The following is a 23,476-nucleotide window of genomic DNA, read 5'->3' as shown; positions in this document are numbered from 1 at the left end:
CAACATCGGGAACAATCTTCCTGCATCTTGCCTGTCTAATCCCTTTAGGATTTTATATGTTTCAATAAGATCCCCCCTCAATCTTCTAAATTCCAACGAGTATAAGCCTAGTTCATCCAGTCTTTCTTCATATGAAAGTCCTGCCATCCCAGGAATCAATCTGGTGAACCTTCTTTGTACTCCCTCTATGGCAAAGATGTCTTTCCTCAGGTTGGGGGACCAAAACTGCACACAATACTCCAGGTGTGGTCTCACCAAGGCCTTGTACAACTGCAGTAGTACCTCCCTGCTCCTGTACTCGAATCCTCTCGCTATAAATGCCAGCATACCATTCGCCTTTTTCACCGCCTGCTGTACCTGCATGCCCACTTTCAATGACTGGTGTATAATGACACCCAGGTCTCGTTGCACATCCCCTTTTCCTACTCGGCCACCATTCAGATAATAATCTGTTTTCCTATTTTTGCCACCAAAGTGGATAACTTCACATTTATCCACATTAATTTGCATCTGCCATGAACTTGCCCACTCACCCAACCTATCCAAGTCACCCCGCATCCTCCTCACAGCTAACACTGCCGCCCAGCTTCGTGTCATCCGCAAACTTGGAGATGCTGCATTTAATTCCCTCATCCAAGTCATTAATATATATTTTAAACAACTGGGGTCCCAGCACTGAGCCTTGCGGTACCCCACTAGTCACTGCCTGCCATTCTGAAATGGTCCCGTTTATTCCCACTCTTTGCTTCCTGTTTGCTAACCAATTCTCTATCCACATCAATACCTTACCCCCAATACTGTGTGCTTTAAGTTTGCACACTAATCTCCTGTGTGGGATCTTGTCAAAAGCCTTTTGAAAATCCAAATACACCACATCCACTGGTTCTCCCCTATCCACTCTACTAGTTACATCCTCAAAAAATTCTATGAGATTCGTCAGACATGATTTTCCTTTCACTTTGTCTTTGTCTTTGTCCGATCATTTCACCGCTTTCCAAATGTGCTGTTATCACGTCTTTGATAACTGACTCCAGCAGTTTCCCCACCACCGACGTTAGGCTAACCGGTCTATAATTCCCCGGTTTCTCTCTCCCTCCTTTTTTAAAAAGTGGGGTTACATTATCCACCCTCCAATCCTCAGGAACTAGTCCAGAATCTAACGAGTTTTGAAAAATTATCACTAATGCATCCACTATTTCTTGGGCTACTTCCTTAAGCACTCTGGGATGCAGACCATCTGGCCCTGGGGATTTATCTGCCTTTAATCCCTTCAATTTACCCAACACCACTTCCCTACCAACATTTATTTCGCTCAGTTCCTCCATCTCACTGGACCCTCTGTCCCCTACTATTTCTGGAAGATTATTTATGTCCTCCTTAGTGAAGACAGAACCAAAGTAATTATTCAATTGGTCTGCCATGTCCTTGCTCCCCATAATCAATTCACCTGTTTCTGGCTGTAGGGGACCTACATTTGTCTTATTTGTACCTATGTAATAGGAACCAAGACAAGCCTTTGTTCCCTGCTGGATGCCCCTGGAACATTAGTTACAGGTACTGAGGGTTTGGCAGTGGGACTGTCAAACATGGCTTAAATCTGGAAACAGCTGTTTCAGACTCACACTGGGAGAACTGTCTGTCATTCCCATCTCCATATCCTCTGGGTCAGACCCACACGGAGCACCACACACAGTTCCTGCCTCCATAATCCCCGATCAGCACTCCAGGAGCACTGTGCAGTTCCTGTTATGCCATCTCTGCATGATTCACACCATGAGCACTGTGCACAGTTCCCTCCTCCCTGTGCCCAGGTTAGGATCACTGGGAGCACGGTGCATGTGTGGGAAATTGAAAAACTTATTTTTTAAACATTCTGATCTCCTTCCACTCACCAGAATATGATTCACTGCTTGCTGATGATGCCTTGCCAATTTCTGTCACCCCTCGCCTGCCATTGACAGAATCCACAACACGGGATTCTGCTCTGATTGTGCAAGTCATTCCCTTTGGGGCATTACTAGGCAGAAATCTCTGAACCTGCATAGGCATTCAGTGAAAATGGAAAAACTCATCAATCTAGAATATCAGTGACGTGCAGTGAGGACTAGGCAGTGGGATTGTTGAATATGGGTTAAATCGAGAAAGGGCTGGATGAGACCCATACTGGAAACACCATGCCCTTTTCTGTCTCCCTATCACAAGGTCAGACCCACACAGGGAGTACCATGCACAGTTCCCATCTCCATATCCCATGGAACACACATCAAAGTTGCTGGTGAACGCAGCAGGCCAAGCAGCATCTGTAGGAAGAGGTGCAGTCGACGTTTCAGGCCGAGACCCTTCGTCAGGACTAACTGAAGGAAGAGTGAGTAAGGGATTTGAAAGTTGGAGGGGGAGGGGGAGGGGGAGATCCAAAATGATAGGAGAAGACAGGAGGGGGAGGGATAGAGCCAAGAGCTGGACAGGTGATAGGCAAAAGGGGATACGAGAGGATCATGGGACAGGAGGTCCGGGAAGAAAGACAGGGGGGGGGGACCCAGAGGATGGGCAAGAGGTATATTCAGAGGGACAGAGGGAGAAAAAGGAGAGTGAGAGAAAGAATGTGTGCATAAAAATGAGTAACAGATGGGGTACGAGGGGGAGGTGGGGCATTAGCGGAAATTAGAGAAGTCGATGTTCATGCCATCAGGTTGGAGGCTACCCAGACGGAATATAAGGTGTTGTTCCTCCAACCTGAGTGTGGCTTCATCTTTACAGTAGAGGAGGCCGTGGATAGACATGTCAGAATGGGAATGGGATGTGGAATTAAAATGTGTGGCCACTGGGAGATCCTGCTTTCTCTGGCGGACAGAGCGTAGATGTTCAGCAAAGCGGTCTCCCAGTCTGCGTCGGGTCTCACCAATATATAAAAGGCTACATCGGGAGCACCGGACACAGTATATCACCCCAGTCGACTCACAGGTGAAGTGTTGCCTCACCTGGAAGGACTGTTTGGGGCCCTGAATGGTGGTAAGGGAGGAAGTGTAAGGGCATGTGTAGCACTTGTTCCGCTGACACGGATAAGTGCCAGGAGGGAGATCAGTGAGGAGGGATGGGGGGGACGAATGGACAAGGGAGTTCTGTAGGGAGCGATCCCTGCGGAATGCAGAGAGAGGGGGGAGGGAAAGATGTGCTTAGTGGTGGGATCCTGTTGGAGGTGGCGGAAGTTACGGAGAATAATATGTTGGACCCGGAGGCTGGTGGGGTGGTAGGTGAGGACCAGGGGAACCCTATTCCTAGTGGGGTGGCGGGAGGATGGAGTGAGAGCAGATGTTCGTGAAATGGGGGAGATGCGTTTTAGGGCAGAGTTGATAGTGGAGGAAGGGAAGCCCCTTTCTTTAAAAAAGGGAGACATCTCCCTCGTCCTAGAATGAAAAGCCTCATCCTGAGAGCAGATGCGGTGGAGACGGAGGAAATGTGAGAAGGGGATGGCGTTTTTGCAAGAGACAGGGTGAGAAGAGGAATAGTCCATATAGCTGTGAGAGTCAGTAGACATCAGTGGATAAGCTGTCTCCAGAGACAGAGACAGAAAGATCTAGAAAGGGGAGGAAGGTGTCGGAAATGGACCAGGTAAACTTGAGGGCAGGGTCAAAGTTGGAGGCAAAGTTAATAAAGTCAACGAGTTCTGCATGCGTGCAGGAAGCAGCGCCAATGCAGTTGTCGATGTAGCGAAGGAAAAGTGGGGACAGATACCAGAATAGGCACAGGACATAGATTGTTCCACAAACCCAACAGAAAGGCAGGCATAGCTAGGACCCATACGGGTGCCCATAGCTACACCTTTAGTTTGGAGGAAGTGGGAGGAGCCAAAGGAGAAAGTATTAAGAGTAAGGACTAATTCCGCTAGACAGAGCAGAGTGGTGGTAGAGGGGAACTGATTAGGTCTGGAATCCAAAAAGCGTAGAGCTTTGAGACCTTCCTGATGGGGGATGGAAGTATATAAGGACTGGACATCCATGGTGAAAATAAAGCGGTGGGGGCCAGGGAACTTAAAATCATCGAAAAGTTTAAGAGCGTGATGTGGCCTTTTATATATTGGCGAGACCCGACGCAGACTGGGAGACCACTTTGCTGAACATCTACGCTCTGTCCGCCAGAGAAAGCAGGATCTCCCAATGGCCACACATTTTAATTCCACATCCCATTCCCATTCTGACATGTCTATCCACGGCCTCCTCTACTGTAAAGATGAAGTCACACTCAGCTTGGAGGAACAACACCTTATATTCCATCTGGGTAGCCTCCAACCTGATGGCATGAACATCGACTTCTCTAATTTCCGCTAAGGCCCCACCTCCCCCTCGTACCCCATCTGTTACTCATTTTTATGCACACATTCTTTCTCTCACTGTCCTTTTTCTCCCTCTGTCCCTCTGAATATACCTCTTGCCCATCCTCTGGGTCCCCCCCCGCTTGTCTTTCTTCCCGGACCTCCTGTCCCATGATCCTCTCGTATCCCCTTTTGCCTTTCACCTGTCCAGCTCTTGGCTCTATCCCTCCCCCTCCTGTCTTCTCCTATCATTTTGGATCTCCCCCTCCCCCTCCAACTTTCAAATCCCTTACTCACTCTTCCTTCAGTTAGTCCTGACGAAGGGTCTCGGCCTGAAACGTCGACTGCACCTCTTCCTACAGATTCTGCTTGGCCTGCTGCGTTCACCAGCAACTTTGATGTGTGTTGTTTTTACATGGATTGTAGTAGTTAATTATAACACTCCACTGTCAAACATGGCTTAAATCTGAAATGAGCTGTTTCAGACTCATACTGGTAGGCATGTATGAAACACCAATTTACTTCTGGGTCAAACACACACTTGGAGGACCACACACAGTTCCCGCCTCCATAATTCCCAGTCAGCACTCCAGGAGCACTGTGCACAGCTCTCCCCTCCCTGTGCCTGAGTCAGAAACACAGGGAGCACAGTGCATGTATGGGAAATTGGAAAACTTGTTCTTAAACATTCTGATCTCCTTCAACTCTCTGGAATACCAGCAGACAGTGAATCATGATGCCATGCCAATTTCTGTCACCCCTTGCCTGTCATCGAGGGGATCCACAATGCGGGATTCTGCTCCGATTCTGCATGCCATTGCCTTTGGGGCATCACGGGGCAGTAATCTCTGAACCTCCATAGGCATTCAGCAAAAATGGAAAAACTCATCAACCTGGAATATCAATCACATGCAGTGAGGATTAGGCAGTGGGATTGTTGAATGTGCGTTAAATCTGGAAAGGGCTGGATGAGACCCACACTGGAAACACCATGCTCTTTTCTGTCTCCCGATCAGAAGGTCAGACCCACAGAGGGAGTACCATGCACAGTTCCCATCTCCATTTCCCATGGGTTAGAACTACATCATAGCCTCCTGCCAATTTGGGAATTGTGGAAAATTCCTGTTTCTTTGGACATTCTAACCCCTCTCCCATTCCCAGTATACGTGCCACCACGTGCCTATGTAGCATGGCCAATCTCTGTGTCCCCTTGCCTCAGCTCGAGTGTGTCCCTGGCATGGCATCATCCTGTGACTGTGCTCACTGCAACCTTTGGGCTGTCGTTGGCCAGTTGTTTTGTCCATGGGTGCGTCCACGTCCTGATGCAGGAGAATAGTGGTGTTAATGATGAATCTGAGTTGTATACTACATACATTCTTTGACAATAAATGTACCTTGAACCTTAATGCAGTCAAGTACAGTTGGTAAGGACAACATTGGTGCTGACGTAGTCCTAGTTTCCAAACGCGTCACCCTCGTCCTAGCCCTTACCACGATGGTCAATGGCCACTCTCCCACATCCCGTAGGAGAACCAGCATCTTGCAACCTCTGCAGTCAGCTCTCAGGCCTACACCAGCCATGAACGGTCATGGCAACAGGCCAATGGAGAGGTCTGCTGTGCAATCACTTTCCACAAGGTTCCCTGTCCTGCTGCAATTGTGACAGATGATCTACCATCCCAGAGGTGAAGCAGCAGGGGAATGAATCACCTGGATTTTCAGTCCGAAATCACGACTGCGGTGCCGACACCACCTTCCTGTTGTCTGGCAAACGGCCGCTGCAGATGCCTGCTCATCCCCATCTGGCCCAGGACATGGTTCATCCTCGGCACCTCCCTCCAGTGGAAGAGAACGCCAAGTATGATGGGGCAAGGGAGAGGGCAAAACCCAGGCCTGATGGAGAAGAATGCTCCAGCAGGGATGTAATTAAAGATCTCGGTCACTCACCCATTTCCCTCCACCACCCCCGAAAGGTTCTGAGTGTCAGGTGCAGAACCTGAACCAACAGCTGACAGGACAGGTTTCTTCTTCCACTCCAGTCCCAGACAGCCAGTTGGTCTGGATGTCCCGCTCTGATCTAGAGTGCTGGGCCAACTTCTACTTTACCAGAGAAGTGCAGGCATCGAGGAAGCTGCTGAGGGAGCGCCAGCCCAAGGCCACAATGTCCAGAGGGTCCCATGGGTCCAGGTCAAGAGGGATTGGTTCTTCAGAAGGAAGAGGGGGGTTGTTTAGGTCTGATGTGGAACGAGGAGTGAGGGGTCAGGTTCCAGGATTGGACCAAGTCCACGGGCACAGCTTAGTTCAAGACTCCTTCAAAGTGTCCTCTGATTCCGAGTGACTCTGTATGTGTTTTTAGAGGAAGGAGAGAGGACAGGGAGAAGGGAATGAGTTCTTCTGTATTAAACAATAATGTCCCAGGGACTGGTGGGCTTGTGACAAGTCTGCACCACCATCCATCCACCCTGTCCCATCCTCAACAAGCCCCTCACCACCAATCCACCTCCCCCATGCACCCTCCCTCCCCATAACCAATTCCCCCCACTCTCAAACTATCCCATCCTCACTGTGACCCCTGCTCCCTCCCTCCCCACCCCCATGTCTCTCACCCTACCCCCTCCAGCCTCAGCCCTCCCTTCTCCTTCCGACCTGCCCCATCCCCATCCCTCCTCCCTTTTCACCTCAGGAGTGATCATTCCCTGGTCCTCTCTCCCCGCTATCTCCCAGATAACGCTGCCCCCGCTTCCCCTTCACGCAGAGAGGGAGCGGCCCGAGATCGAGCGGGCGTGGCTTTGCAATGAAAGAAAATGTGTGCCGAATAACAGAATCAGGCCCCTACCTGGTGCCCGGGGTGGAGTGTTGAGCTGTCGGGCACGGCGGGCCGACAAGGTGCCGACGGACGGGGACGGGAACCCGGGGCAGCCGAGCAGCAGTTTCTGTGGAGGTCATCCGGCGCGAGAGGAGCCTTTCGGCGGGATTGAGATATCGCGAGAGTGAGCGCGAGATTTAAACAAACGAGCAGGGCCTTCGGAAAGAACAGCGTGAAATGGTGATGATGGTGCAGTGTGGGAGAGAGGTAGGAATATAAATTATATAGTTAGGGAAATGCAAGCAGCTATTAATGAAGTAGTGAAATGGGGACATGATTGGGGGCTGAAATTTTCCATTGCGAAAACTTAGGCTGTTTATTTTGTGTTCTGAAAGGAACATTGCCCCCACAATTGATCTCAATTTACATGTTAAATCTCGTATCGAGTCAGTGATAAAGTGTCTCGGTATGTGGATGGACACAAGGATAATTTGGAAGGATCATGTCAATAACAATCTGCAGATGCGTAAATAATGTCTTTAATGTGCTCAAGTCGCTGATTTGGAGCTGATGAGGGTACGAGTGGGAGGTCACTTAAATGTATATTGCTTTAATCAAATCTGCCTTTGATTATGAATGTATTGCTTCTGGGTCAGCCTCACCAGTGGTCTTAAAGCCCGTTAGATGAAGTTCAAATTCAATCATTGAGATTATTTTTTGGTGCTATTAAATCATCCCCAATTTCAGCATTACTAGTGGAAATTTTACATCTGCACAGGTTACAGTTAGCGATGGTTTATTGGGTTAATGTAAGAGGACATAAAGTCGGTTCTAAAATATTGCCAACATCAGTCATGTTGTGAGGACTGTATTGGCAAGGTCTTCAGTTTTGGGTGGATGGAAAATGAATGGGCAGAAAATCTTGGGTTCTTTGATGTGAAATATGGTCCCAGTGTACCCCTTTCTGTCACTACTCCAAAGTTGGTGGTGTTGTGGATAGTGTGGAGGGCTGTCAGAGGTTACAGGGGGACATCGGTAGAATGCAAAACTGGGCTGAAAAGTGGTAAATGGAGTTCAACCCAGATAAGTGTGATGTGGTTCATTTTGCTAAGTCAAATATGATGGCAGAGTGTAGTATGAATAGTAAGACACTTGGCAGTGTGGAGGATCAGGGGGTCCAAGTCCATAGGACACTCAAAGCTGCTGGGCAGGTTGAATCTGTGGTTAAGAAGGCATATGATGCATTGGCCTTCATCAACCGTGGGACTGAGTTTCGAAGTCGAGAGGTAATGTTGCAGCTATATAGGACCCTGGTCAGACCCTGCTGGGAGCACTGTACTCAGTTCTGGTCACCTCACTGCAGGAAGGATGTGGAAACTATAGCAAGGGTGCAGAGGAGATTTACAAGGATGTTGCCTGGATTGGGGAGCATGCCTTACCAGGATAGTTTGAGTGAACTTGGTCTTTTCTCCTTGGAGTGACAGAGGATGAGAGGTGACCTGATAGAGGTGTACAAGATGACGAGAGACATTGTTCGTGTGGATAGTCAGAGGCTTTTTCCCAGGGCTGAAATGGCTATCACGATAGGGCACAGTTTTAAGGTGCTTGGAAGTAGGTACAGAGGATATGCCAGGGGGAAGTTCTTTACTCAGAGATTGGTGTGTGCATGGAATGGGCTGCTGGTGATGGTAGTGGAGGCGGATACATAGAAACATAGAAACATAGAAAATAGGTGCAGGAGTAGGCCATTCGGCCCTTCGAGCCTGCACCGCCATTTATTATGATCATGGCTGATCATCCAACTCAGAACCCCGCCCCAGCCTTCCCTCCATACCCCCTGACCCCTGTAGCCACAAGGGCCATATCTAACTTCCTTTTAAACATAGCTAATGAACTGGCCTCAACAGTTTGCTGTGGCAGAGAATTCCACAGATTCACCACTCTCTGTGTGAAGAAGTTTTTCCTAACCTCGGTCCTAAAAGGCTTCCCCTCTATCCTCAAACTGTGACCCCTCGTTCTAGACCTCCCCAACATCGGGAACAATCTTCCCGCATCTAGCCTGTCCAATCCCTTTAGGATCTTATACGTTTCAATCAGATCCCCCCCACTGCTAACACTGCCACCCAGCTTCGTGTCATCCGCAAACTTGGAGATGCTGCATTTAATTCCCTCATCCAAGTCATTAATATATATTGTAAACAACTGGGGTCCCAGCACTGAGCCTTGTGGTACCCCACTAGTCACCGCCTGCCATTCTGAAAAGGTCCCGTTTATTCCCACTCTTTGCTTCCTGTCTGCTAACCAATTCTCCACGGAGGCTGAGAGGTGACCTGATAGAGGTGTACGAGATGAAGAGAGACATTGATCATGTGGATAGTCAGAGGCTTTTTCCCAGGGTTGAAATGGCTATCATGATAGGGCACAGTTTTAAGGTGCTTCGGAGTAGGTACAGGGGAGATGCCACGGTTAAGTTCTTTACGCAGAGAGTGGTGAGTGCGTGGAATGGGCTGCCGGCGATGGTAGTGGAGGTGGATACGATAGTGTCTTTGAAGAGACTCCTGGATTGGTACATGGAGCTCAGAAAAACAGAGGACTATTGGTTACCCAGTGTAATTTCTAAAGTAAGTACATGTTCTGCTCAGCATTGTGGGCCAAAGGGTCTGGATTGTGTTGTTTCTATGTTTCTAATTGAAAACTCCATTTGATCACTGTGGGAACAAAGTTGGGGTAAGGAAAAAGATGGCATTGGTATAAAAATCAGAGGATGGGGAGAGGTCAACTAGGAGATGGTTATAAAAGGAGTGAAGAAGTTATACTTCCACGTTTACGTATTGGACGTAATCGGTTGGATAATTCCTCGTTCAGAATTACTGTGCATGATGCAGGCATTTGTAGGGAGTGCACTTGTCAAGAAACAATGCCGCATAGGTTGTTTCAATGCAGATCCTATGAGGTGCAAAGGAAACATCAATTGCTAAATTGAGATCTTTAGGACAGACACAGTTAACCTGGAAAGTTGGTTAGGAATTACTGCCACCGTAATGCATAGAAGTGAAGATCTGACTTTCTGAAAAGCGATAGACTTTTTGATATTACTTAATTTTTATCTTGGAGGGGAATTGAAGTGCATTAAACATGACTCGAAGTAGAAGAAGGAACTTTTCAGTGGTCTTCAAATATCGTGGTTTATCAGATACTTGACAAAGGTCTTTCAAAAGAAGTGAGGTTTCAGCTGAGTGGTCATCGTATGCGTGGATAGGGTTAGAGTGGGGAGCTAGAGGCTTTGGCAAGAAGAGGTGGAGGCTAAGGTGAGATTCTGGTGAGTTGCTTTCATTCCTTGTCTGTTAGGCCTGGCCAGAGTAGTGAGAATGGATCCAGGGTCAGTGGTGTGTTCGCCAGATTTGGGAGTTCTGTGAGACCTCCAGTGCACTTTATAATTGCATCAGTTTAAAGTTCATCCAGCTGCACCTCCTTAGAGACCGTGTTGGGGAACTGGAGCTGCAACTGGATGACCTTCGGCTGATATGGGAGAATGAGGAGATGATAGATGAGAGCTTCAGAGAGGCAGGTACCTGGGTGAATGCCAAGAGACGGATCGAGAAGACAGACAGAACAGAGAATGCCCGTGGCTGTTCTCCTCAATAACAGGTATATCACTTTGGATACTGCTGAAAATCTGTCTGAACCACCACCCCTGGCAGTGCATTCCACCACTTACCAGTCCTGTAAAACACTGGTCCCCAACCACTGTGCCACGGACCGGTATCGGGTGGTGAGGAAACGATATGATTTGGTGATATGAGTCAGCTGCACCTTTCCTCATTCCCTGTCACGCACTGTTGAACTTGAACACCCCCCTCCCCCCTCGTCAGCTGGTCTGCAAGAATATTGTCAATTTTTTTAGATTTCAAAATTACTTTATTCAAAAATAAAATTATATACATTAAACTATTCGATGACTCTGAATCCTTTACATACGTTTCCCTTATGGTCTCTAGATATCCATACTTTTGGCCACCCACATGGCACTCCATTGGTTCACCTTCCCACACCATTGTTGAGGGGTATACTCCCCGCCACTCGACCCCTCCCACTCCGGCGGGAGAAGAACCCTAAACTGTGGTCTTTCCCCACCGGGCCCTTGCGGTGGCTGCACCAAATTTCAGCACGTACTCCTGCAGCCGAGAATGTGCCAGTCGGCAGCTTTCTGCCACGGACATCTCCATGTGCTGGTAGATCATCAAGTTTCGGGCTGACCAAAGAGCATCTTTCACCGAGTTGATGATCTGCCAGCAGCACCGGATGTTGGTCTCCGTGTGCGTCCCCGGGAACAGCCCGTAGATCAGAGGGTCCTCTGTTATGCAGCTGCTGGGGATGAAACGTGACACTAGCCCGTCCATCCTCCTCCACACCCTCTCTGCGAACTGACAGTGTGCAAAGAGGTGGGTCACAGACTCCTCCTCACTTCAGTCCTCCTGTGGGCAGTGGGGTGTGGAGGCAACGTTCCAGGTGTACATGAAGAATCTGACGGGGAGAGCCCCTCTCAGCGCCAGCCAGGCGAGGCCCTAGTGCCTGTTGGTGAGGTCTGGCGATGAGGCGTTCCTGTGGTCAAAGGCGTTGACCTGGAAGAACTTTTCTATGAAGGACAGGTATGGCAGCAACAACCAGCTGACTGGGGCATTGTGCGGGAGTGAGGCTAGACCCATCCTTTGTAGCCAGGGCGACAGGTAGAACCTGGGCACATAGTGGTACTTGGTGCCCACATATCTGGGTTCTGTACACAACCTGATGCAGCCACACACGATATTGTCAATATTTTTTTTTTTTTTATTTCAAAATATACTTTATTCAAAAATAAATATATACAATAAACCATTCAATAACTTTTCATCCTTTACATACGTTTGCATTATACACAGTACATATCCGTATTTATACCACATCATTTCATTGTTGAGGGGTATACTCCCCGCCCTCCGACCCCTCCCACTCCCACGGGTGGAGAAACCTATACTGTGGTCCTTCCCCACCGGGCCCTTGCGGTGGCTGCACCAAGTTTCAGTGCGTCCCTCAGCACGTACTCCTGCAGTCGAGAATGTGCCAGTCGGCAGCATTCTCCCACGGACATCTCCATGTGCTGGTAGATCATCAAGTTACGGGCCGACCAAATAGCATCTTTCACCGAGTTGATGATCTGCCAGCAGCACCGGACGTTGGTCTCCGTGTGTGTCCCCGGGAACAGCCCGTAGATCAGAGAGTCCTCTGTTACGCAGCTGCTGGGGATAAACCGTGACACTAGCCCATCCATCCTCCTCCACACCCTCTTTGCGAACTGGCAGTGTGCAAAGAGGTGGGTCACAGACTCCTCCTCACTGCAGTCCTCCCGTGGGCAATGGGGTGCGGAGACGACGTTCCGGGCGTACAGGAGGGCTCTGACTGGGAGGGCCCCTCTCACCGCCAGCCAGGCGAGGTCTTGGTGCCTGTTGGTTAGATCTGGCGATGAGGCATTTTGCCAGATGAACTGGACAGTCTGCTCCGGGAACCACCCCACTGTGTCCATCACGTCCTTCTCCTGCAGTGCCTGCAGGACACTACGTGCCGACCACTGCCTGATGGCCCTGTGGTCAAAGGCGTTCTCCTGGAAGAACTTTGCTACGTAGGACAGGTATGCCGGCAACGACCAGCTGACTGGGGCGTTGCGCGGGAGTGGGGCCAGACCCATCCTTCGTAGCCAGGGCGACAAGTAGAACCTGGGCACGTAGCGGTACTTGGTGCCCACATACCTGGGCTCTACACACAACCTGATGCAGCCACATACGAAGCTGGCCATCAGGGTGAGGGCGACATTGGGGACGTTCTTGCCCCCGTTGTCCAGGGACTTGTGCATGGCGGTCCGTCCCACCCGCTCCATCTTGGATCCCCAGACGAATCTGAAGACAGCCCGGGTGATTTCCGAGCTGTAGGAGCGGGGGACGGGCCAGACCTGCGCCAAGTACAGCAGCCCTGAGAGCACCTCACACCTGATGACCAGGTTCTTGCCCGTTATCGACAGGGAGCGCCCTCCCCACAGTCCCAGTTTCTGTTTCACCTTGGCAGTCCGCTCCTGCCAGTTCTTGTTGCACGCCTCCGCCCCTCCGAACCATATCCCCAACACCTTCACGTGGTCAGACCTGATGTTGAAGGGGACGCTGGATCGGTCGGGCCAGTTGCCGAAGAGCATGGCTTCGCTCTTCGTGCGGTTGACCCTGGCCCCCGACGCTAGCTCGAACTGTTCGCAGGTGCCAATCAACCTGCGAACTGACCTCGGATCAGAGCAGAAGACGGTGACGTCGTCCATGTACAGGGAGGTTTTCACTTGGGTCCCTCCACTGCCTGGCAGCGTCACCCCTCTTATGCCCTCATCCCTCCTAATGGCTTCCGCAAAGGGTTCTATGCAGCAGACAAACAAGACAGGGGAGAGGGGACAGCCCTGCCTGACTCCAGACCTGATGGGGAAGCTGTCTGTTTCCCACCCGTTGACCTGGACTGCACTACGGATGTCTGTGTAGAGCAGTCTGATCCAATTCCGGATTCCCTCCCCAAATCCCATTTTGGAGAGCACGTCCGCCATGTACGTGTGCGATATCCTGTCAAAGGCTTTCTCCTGGTCCAAGCTGACCAGGCAGGCATCCACCCTCCTGTCCTGCACGTAGGCGATGGTGTCCCTCAGCAGCGCGAGGCTGTCTGAGATCTTCCTGCCTGGTACAGCACAGGTTTGGTCTGGGTGGATCACCTGTCCCAGAGCAGACTTGACCCTGTTGGCGATAGCCTTGGACAGGATCTTGTAGTCCACATTCAGGAGGTCCGCGGTGCAAAAAAGGTTGGGGACCCCTGCTGTAAAATATGTTTCTGTGACATGTTCCCTATACTTTTGTCCAATCTCCTTAAAATTATGACGTCTCATATTAGCAAATAGGCACTGGTTGTTCACTCTGCATTTGTCTCTTAACATCTTGTACTCCACTATCAAGCCGCCTCTCATTCCATTTGCTCAAGGAGAAAAGCCGTATCGTGCTCAACTTTGGCTTTGTAAGACATTGGCTCCAATCTTGGTCAGTCTCCTCTGCACCCTCTCCAAAGGGTTCCTGTTGTGACTGAACTAAAACTGCTAATTAGGAGCTCAAACTGGGAAATATAAGTCTTTATTCACACAGCGGGGGTCAGGGGGAGGGAGGGGGTTTGAGAGAGAGAGAGAATATGAGAATTGGAATCCAGGAGAATCGAAGTTATTGTTATTTTTGTTCTTAATAAAGACAAACTTGGCGTCTGCAAACATTGGAACATTTTAGTACTGGACTGCTGCTCAACCCCAATGTGCACAACCAGGTCACCATCACAGCTTCAGGTTCTGGGTGAAACCCTCGTATTGCTCACTGGGAAATGAAGTTCTTTATTATGCACACATAATAAAACATCTTTCCCTTTCACCCTTGAAAGACAAACAAATACAATACTTTGTCCTCATAAACCTGCAAGGAACAATAATCCTTTCCAACAAAGATATCTACATTCCGTAACTGGTCTCTTTCTCTTTCTTTTTGCTGAATTTTCAGCTGTTCAACATTTCAACTTCAATTGTAATGAGCAACTACAGTCTCTTATCCACTCAACAACCTTCAGTCAGTCTCTGAGATGGTTTAATGGTCCTTTTGGTCTGCTGGTTGTTTCCACAGGAGTATTGCTTGCATTTGCTGTGTTACTATTTGTGTTTTTCTGAGAACTCTGATCAACATGTTCATCTTTTACAAATGCTGACCCTTTTGTGTCCTGACAGGTGACATCACAGCCATGGGTTGGAGCCTGTGGACGTAGATCCATACGGTTCTTTCTCAGAGGTGTCCCTTGCTCTGTCTGAATCTGATAGGAATGTGGAGTGACTTCCTTTTGCACGTATCGTGACATGGACCATGTTCCAGAATTGTGAACTGGGATTCGAGTTTGATCTCCAGGCTTAAGAACTGGTAGGCTTTTTGTAGACTTGTCATGATACCATTTCTCTTTTTCTTTCCCTTTCACTTTAGCCAGTTTGACCTTGTGTGCTCCTGTAGGTGTCAACATGTTTTCATGCATTGGAAGTTTAGTGTGTTTGTGTCGACCCATCAGCATTTGGGTTGGTGAAAGGGCATTTTGCAGTGGCACACTTCTGTAAATCATTAGACTTGTGAAAATGCTCTCATCCATCTAAGAACATCGGACAGAGAAAATCTACAGCACGATACAGACCCTTTGGCTCACAAAGCTGTGCCGAGCATGTCCTTACCTTAGAAATTACCCAGGGTTACCCTTAGCCCTCTATTTTTGTGAGCTCCATGTATCTGTCCAGGAGTCTCTTAAAACACCCTATCATAACCGCCTCCATCACTGTTGCTGGCAGCCCATTCCACGCATTCACCACTCTATGGGTAAAAAAACTTACGCCTGGCCTCTCCTCTGTATCTACTTCCAAGCACCTTAAAACTGTGCCCTTTCGTGCTACTCATTTCAGACCTCGGAAAAAGCCTCTGACTATCCACATGGTCAATGCCTCTCATTATCTTGTACACCTCTATCAGGTCACCTCTCATCCTCCGTTGCTCCAAGGAAAAAAGGCCGAGTTCACTCATCCTATTCTCATAAGGCATGCTCCCCAATCCAGGCAACATCCTTGTAAACCTCCTCTGCACCCTTTCTATTGTTTTCCAATCCTTCCTCCCCAACCAGAACTGTGCACAGTACTCCAAGTGAGGTCTGACCAGGGTCCTATATAGCTGCAACATTACCTGTCGGCTCCGAAACGCAGCCCCATGATTGATGAAGGCCAATGCACCATATGTTTTCTTAACCATAGAGTCAACCTGTGCAGCAGCTTTAAGTGTCCTATGGACTCCAACCCCAAGATCACTCTGATCGTCCACACTGCCAAGAGTCTTACCATTCATACTATATTCTGCCTCATATTTGACCTACCAAAATTAACCACCCCACACTTATCTGGGTTGAACTCCATCTGCCACTTTTCAGCCCAGTTTTGCATCCTATCAATATCCCCCTGTAACCTCTGACAGCCCTCCACACTATTTACAACATCCCCAATCTTTGTGTCATCAGCAAATTTACTGACCCATCCCTCAACCTCCTCATCCAGTTAATTTATAAAAATCACAAAGAGTAGGGGTCCCAGAACAGATCCCTAAGGCACCGACCTTTTTGCAGAATACAGGTTTCCCCCGCCATCCGAAGGTAGAACGTTCCTATGAAACGGTTCGTAAGCCGGAATGTTGTAAAGCGAAGAAGCAATTACCATTTATTTATATGGGAAAATTTTGTGAGCGTTCGTAGACCCAAAAATAACTTACCAAATCATTCCAAATAACACTTGAAACCTAAAATAACAGTAACATACAGTAAAAGCAGGAATGATATGGTAAATACACAGCCTATATAAAGTAGAAATACTTTTCCACAATCATTGCCGGCACTGTTCTGCATAGCGAAAATCTCACGCAAGCACTGTTGGCAGAAACACTCTCTCCAGTAACCTTTAAACTATGAAGCTGCCAAATCATACCAAATAACACGTAAAAATACACAGCTGATATAAAGTAGAAATAATGTATGTACAGTGTAGTATCACTTAACGGGAATCGGGAAGACGGCTTGCACAGTACACCGTTGATGGTGTGTTAGGTTGAGTCGTCGGAGTTTGGGTGGTGCAGTGGCCCCCAATCTCCAGGCTGCCAACCAATACTGATCCACGAAGCATGCAGGGGTGCAGCAGTAGCCTGGAGGCACACAGCACATCTTTAAGAAAAAAGCAGAAAGAAACATGCTAATTAGGAGATGTGGGGAACTCAACTAGGAGATGGTTATAAAAGGAGGGAAGAAGTTATACTTCCACGTTTACGTATTGGACGTAATCGGTTGGATAATTCCTCGTTCAGAATTACTGTGCATGATGCAGGCATTTGTAGGGAGTTCGCTTGTCAAGAAACAATGCCGCATAGATTGTTTCAATGCAGTTCCTATGAGGTGCAAAGGAAACATCAATTGCTAAATTGAGATCTTTAGGACAGACATAGTTAACGTGGAAAGTTGGCTCGGATATACTGCCACCGTAATGCATGGAAGTGCAGATCTGACTTTCTGAAAAGCAATAGACTTTTTGATATTACTTGATTTTCATCTTGGAGGGGAATTGAAGTGCATTAAACATGACTCGAAGTAGAAGAAGAAACTTAACCGTGGTCTTCAAATATCGTGGTCTATCAGGTACTTGACAAAGGTCTTTCAAAAGAAGTGAAGTTTCAGCTGAGTGGTCATCGTATGCGTGGATAGGGTTAGAGTGGGGAGCTGGAGACTTTGGCAAGAAGAGGTGGAGGCTAAGGTGAGTTTCTGGTGAGTTGCTTTCATTCCTTGTCTGTTCGGCCTGGCCAGAGTAGTGAGAATGGATCCAGGGTCAATGGTGTGTTCTTCATGCCAGATTTGGGAGTTCTGTGAGACCTCCAGTGCACTTTATAATTGCATCAGTGTAAAGTTCATCCAGCTGCACCTCCTTAGAAACCCTGTTGGGGAACTGGAGCTGCAACTGGATGACCTTCGGCTGATATGGGAGAATGAAGAGATGATAGATGAGAGCTTCAGAGAGGCAGGTACCTGGGTGAATGCCAAGAGACGGATCGAGAAGACAGACAGAACAGAGAATACCCGTGGCTGTTCTCCTCAATAACAGGTATATCACTTTGGATACTGCTGAAAATCTGTCTGAACCACCACCCCTGGCAGTGCATTCCACCACTTACCAGTCCTGTAAAACACTGGTCCCCAACCACTGTGCCACGGACCGGTATCGGGTGGTGAGGAAACGATATGATTTGGTGATATGAGTCAGCTGCACCTTTCCTCATTCCCTGTCACGCACTGTTGAACTTGAACACCCCCCTCCCCCCTCGTCAGCTGGTCTGCAAGAATATTGTCAATTTTTTTAGATTTCAAAATATACTTTATTCAAAAATAAAATTATATACATTAAACCATTCGATGACTCTGAATCCTTTACATACGTTTCCCTTATGGTCTCTAGATATCCATACTTTTGGCCACCCACATGGCACTCCATTGGTTCACCTTCCCACACCATTGTTGAGGGGTATACTCCCCGCCACTCGACCCCTCCCACTCCGGCGGGAGAAGAACCCTAAACTGTGGTCTTTCCCCACCGGGCCCTTGCGGTGGCTGCACCAAATTTCAGCACGTACTCCTGCAGCCGAGAATGTGCCAGTCGGCAGCATTCTGCCACGGACATCTCCATGTGCTGGTAGATCATCAAGTTTCGGGCTGACCAAAGAGCATCTTTCACCGAGTTGATGATCTGCCAGCAGCACCGGATGTTGGTCTCCGTGTGCGTCCCCGGGAACAGCCCGTAGATCAGAGAGTCCTCTGTTAGGCAGCTGCTGGGGATGAAACGTGACACTAGCCCGTCCATCCTCCTCCACACCCTCTCTGCAACTGGATGACCTTCGGCTGATATGGGAGAATGAAGAGATGATAGATGAGAGCTTCAGAGAGGCAGGTACCTGGGTGATTGCCAAGAGACGGATCGAGAAGACAGACAGAACAGAGAATACCCGTGGCTGTTCTCCTCAATAACAGGTGGATTCTGTTTTGGGTGGATGGAAAATGAATGGGCCAAAAATCTTGGGTTCTTTGATGTGAAATATGGTCCCGGTGTACCCCTTTCTGTCACTACTCCATGGTTTTTCCCTTTGCAGGTGATTGACTTTAGCCTTCAAGAAAAGATCAAGATGACGATTGTACAAATATCGTGGTTTATCAGGTACTTGACAAAGGTCTTCCAAAAGAAGTGAGGTTTCAGCTGAGTGGTCAACGTATGCGTGGATAGGGTTAGAGTGGGGAGCTGGAGACTTTGGCAAGAAGAGGTGGAGGCTAAGGTGAGTTTCTGGTGAGTTGCTTTCATTCCTTGTCTGTTCGGCCTGGCCAGAGTAGTGAGAATGGATCCAGGGTCAATGGTGTGTTCTTCATGCCAGATTTGGGAGTTCTGTGAGACCTCCAGTGCACTTTATAATTGCATCAGTGTAAAGTTCATCCAGCTGCACCTCCTTAGAGACCGTGTTGGGGAACTGGAGCTGCAACTGGATGACCTTCGGCTGATATGGGAAAATGAGGAGATGATAGATGAGAGCTTCAGAGAGGCAGGTACCTGGGTGAATGCCAAGAGACGGATCGAGAAGACAGACAGAACAGGGTATCCCACTCCTGACACCAAATGTGGCATGGACAAAGTCACTGGAGAGAAGTACTGGTAAATATTAAGCAGCCTCTCTATTCAACAAAATGAGATACAGCAGCCATCAGATGGAGACCCTTTCAGAGGACAGTGGTCTGTCTGACCCAATGCTACACGACATTTTCTGCGCTAAAGATCAAAGGAAAATTCTATATTTACAATGCATCCACAATGCTTTCTTTGAACTACACACAAATTACACCTCTCGCTCTACATCCGCACCACAGACATGTCAGTGAATTTTAATCAGCATTGTCTGGTCTTCCAAATAACTGTGGTTCACAGTTCTTAGGAACCCAGGAGCTGTATTTTAGATTTAATCCACAGTTCATATGAGTATCTGAAGACTGGTGGCTGAAAGTCAGTTGCTGAAATTATTTGCCATATGTGCTGACCCGAAAAACATTCTAACAGAAGGCAAGGTTGATGGGTTTTGGGTTTGTCAGGTTACAGTGAAAAGGTAGGAGAATAGGGTTGAGAGGTATAGTCAATCAGCCATGATGGAATGACAAGAGCAGACTTGATGAGCCGAGAAGCCTAATGTTTTCTGGTTTTATGGTTTAATTGATGAAGAAATTAGTGAAGCTGCACCTGAAGTATTGTGTTCAGTTTTGGTCGCTCTTCTCTCGCAAAGATGCCATTAAGCTGGAACAAGTCAGAGGAGATTTACGAGACTGTTGCTGGCTCTCATGGGACTGAGTTATGGACAGAGATTGGCCAGGTTTGGACTTTTGCCTTGGAGGATGAGGGGTGACCTTATACAGGTGTATAAAACCATGAGCGTCACAGAGAGAGTGAATGCAGATGGTTTTTCCCAACGGTTGGGGAATCAGGAACCGGAGAGCAGGAGTTTAAGGTGAGAGAGAGAGATTTAATAGGGACCCGAGGGAAAAATTATTAACTGAGCAAGAAGTCCAAATATGGAACAAGCTGCCAGAGAATTTGTTTGAGGCAGGTACATACACTAACAACATTTAAAAGACACTCAGACAGGTTGATGGATAGGAAGGGTTTAGAGAGCTACAGGCCAAATGCAGGCAGATGGGAATGGCTCAGATGGGGATCCCTCTGCTTCCTCCCCTTCCATTACTCCCCAAACCCCAGATCATCCAAATGAGCTGGTACCATTGGCTCAAGGATGATAAATATCATTTACAGATCTGGCCAAATTGAATTGCAGAGCACTTTTCAAACAAACAATGTAGTTCCAAATGCTTTATAGTAGAAAATGAAACTAAAAGACAAAAAGCTGTTAATTAAAAGTAAGGCTAAATTAATAGGCGCTGCTTCCTGCAAGCATGCTGAGCTTGTTGACTTCATTAACTTTGCCTCCAACTTTCACCCTGCCTTCAAATTTACCTGGTCCACTTCTGACACCTCCCTCCCCTTTCTTGATCTTTCTGTCTCAATCTCTGGAGACAACTTATCTACTGATGTCTACTCTTAGCCTACGGACTCTCACAGCTGCTTGGACTATTCCTCTTCCCACCCTGTCTCTTGCAAAAATGCCATCCCCTTCTTGCAATTCCTCCGTCTCTGCCGCATCTGCTCTCAGGATGAGGGTTTTCATTGCAGGATTCCTCCACCACCAACTCTGCTCTCAAACGCATCTCTCCCATTTCACGCACAGCTGCTCCCACCCCATACTCTCACCACCCCACTAGGGATATGGTTCGCCTTGTCCTCACCTACCACCCCACTAGCCTCCAGGCCCAACATATAATTCTCCATAACCTTCGCCACCTCCAACGGGATCCCACCACTAAGCACATCTTTCCCTCCCCCCCCCCACCACTTTCTGCTTTCCGCAGGGATCGCTACCTACGCGACTCCCTTGTCCATTCGTCCTCCCCATCCCTTCCCACCGATCTCCCTCCCGGCACATATCCTTGTAAGCGGAACAAGTGCTACACCTGCCCTTACACTTCCTCCCTCACCACCATTCAGGGCCCCAGACAGTCCTTCCAGCTGAGGCAACATTTCACCTGTGAAGTCGGCTGGGGTGATATACTGCGTCCGGTGCTGCCGGTGTGGCCTTCTATATATTGGTGAGACCCGACACAGACTGGGAGACCGTTTCGCTGAACACCTACGCTCTGTCTGCCAGAGAAAGCAGGATCTCCCAGTGGCCACCCATTTTAATTTCATGTCCCATTCCCATTCTGATATGACAATCTATGGCCTCCTCTAATGTCAAGATGAAGCCACACTCAGGTTGGAGGAACAACACCTTATATTCTGTCTGAGTAGCCTCCAACCTGATGGAATGAACATTAATTTCTCTAATTTCTGTAAATGCCCCTCCTCCCCTTCTTACCCCATCCCTTATTTATTTTTATTCCCCCTCCCCCTCCTGTCTTCTATCATTTCGAATCTCCCCCTCCCCCTCTCACTTTCAAATCTCTCAGTATCTTTCAGTTCGTCCTGATGAAGGGTCTCGGCCCGAAACGTCGACTGTACCTCTTCTTATCGATGCTGCCTGGCCTGCTGCATCCCACCAGCATTTTGTGTGTGTTGCTAAGTTAGTAGGGTTTGAGCTGGTGTCAGCTGAGTTTGCATCCCTCATACTTTTAAGATTTAATTTGACAGTTTAGGAGCATTGTTCAATAAAACTGACCTGCCAATTCTCTTTTGAGGGAGATTGTTTAAATTTAAGAGACTATTGGATGAAGACTGAAGAGCTGGAGCAGATTTATAAAATGAAAGTGATTCTGCGATGTGCTCCGCTCCCAGAACATTGAGAAATTTAAAAACAGGTTGGAGAACATTCAGTTCAATTCTTAAAAAAAATTCAGGAAGCTGATGCAGAGCAGGTTGGGCAGAAGTGATATGCTCTCTCATCCTGGTTTCAGTTAAAAGTCCAGCAGTGGTGTTCTGACTGAGTTGTAGTTTGTCAAAAGATTGCTTTGGAAGTCCAGTTAAAAATTGCAATGCAGTAATCCAGTCTATTCGATATAAAGGTATGAATTAGTTTTTCAGCTTCATTACATGACAGAAATGGGCGTACCTTTGCAATATTTGTAAAGTGTAGAAATGCTGCTTTGGTTACTTTCTTTATGTGGGATTAAAAATTCAAATCTGAGTTGAGGATAACACCCAGGCTTGTTACTTCTGATTTTACAAGGGGAGCCAAGTTCCCAAGTTTATCAAGAAGTATATCTGTTTTGGCTTTGGGACCAACTAAAAGTGTTTCAGTTTTATCTTCATTTATTGTTAGGAAATTATTGCTCATCCATTTGTTTATTGCAGCCATACCAGAAGACAGGGAAGATAAGGTGCATCAGGCTCATCTGAGATGTACAATTGTGTGTCATCTACATAACTGTGGAGATCAAGTTTATGCTCTCTAATGAAGTCTCCAAAGGGGAGCACGTATAAGGAGAATAGCAGGGGACTAAGACAGCTTCCCTGAAGAAAAGTAAAAGCGAATGCAGACAAATCTCAAGGTTGCATATTTTGTACGTACTTTGATAATAAATGTACTTTGAATCTTGAATCAGAACTGAGAGTCTGTTGGCATCAGTGCTGAGCGTGAGGTTGCTGATACCTCAGGCCTGAGGTAAAGCCCTTAAACACCTTACACTCCTTCAACACCTCATTTGATTCATATTGCCTACACCTGATAAGTAATTCCTTCCTCTAAACCTAGGCCTCAACATCACTGGAAAACCAAGGTTCCCTAAGTGTGTTAGCCTTGCCTTTTATTCCAACAGGAACATGCAAGTTCCTACTTTCAATATTTCACTTATGAGGATGTTGCAGTTGCAGGGGAAGTGTGTAATAGAGGGGGAGGGTCGTGGTTGGGAGTGGATCTGGGAGTCCAAAGTGAATGGTCCCTGCAAAACCCCATGATATCCTTACACTGGAAAGAGGGCAAAGGAGATTTCCAGTGATGTTGCTGGGACTGCGTTGTGGAGGGAGTTTGAACAGGTTGACTCTATCTTCCTTGGGTTGAGGAGAACAATGAGGGATCTTGTAGAGATGTATAAAATCATTGGTTAATTGATTTCCTATTGTCCCACAAACCGAGGTGCAATGA

At 47.9% G+C, this 23,476-nt stretch overlaps 1 long non-coding RNA gene across 2 annotated transcripts; it reads left to right on the top strand.

Annotated features, from left to right (window-relative positions):
* Nucleotides 1-7,210: 7,210 nt before the first annotated feature.
* Nucleotides 7,211-23,117, top strand: LOC134340159 (uncharacterized). Of its 2 annotated transcripts, XR_010016491.1 has the most exons (4): nucleotides 7,211-7,382; nucleotides 14,929-15,115; nucleotides 18,902-19,081; nucleotides 22,687-23,117. It is a non-coding gene; the product is annotated as an uncharacterized LOC134340159 (long non-coding RNA). The 2 variants fall into 2 exon arrangements; XR_010016490.1 differs by lacking the exon at nucleotides 18,902-19,081 and having other exon boundaries at nucleotides 22,687-23,102.
* Nucleotides 23,118-23,476: the final 359 nt, after the last annotated feature.

Source organism: Mobula hypostoma, chromosome X1 (genome assembly GCF_963921235.1).
Source record: "Mobula hypostoma chromosome X1, sMobHyp1.1, whole genome shotgun sequence".
In the NCBI taxonomy this organism is placed as follows: Eukaryota; Metazoa; Chordata; class Chondrichthyes; order Myliobatiformes; family Myliobatidae; genus Mobula; species Mobula hypostoma.
Note: the sequence above shows the minus strand (reverse complement) of the source record. Positions and strands in the feature narration are given on the sequence as shown.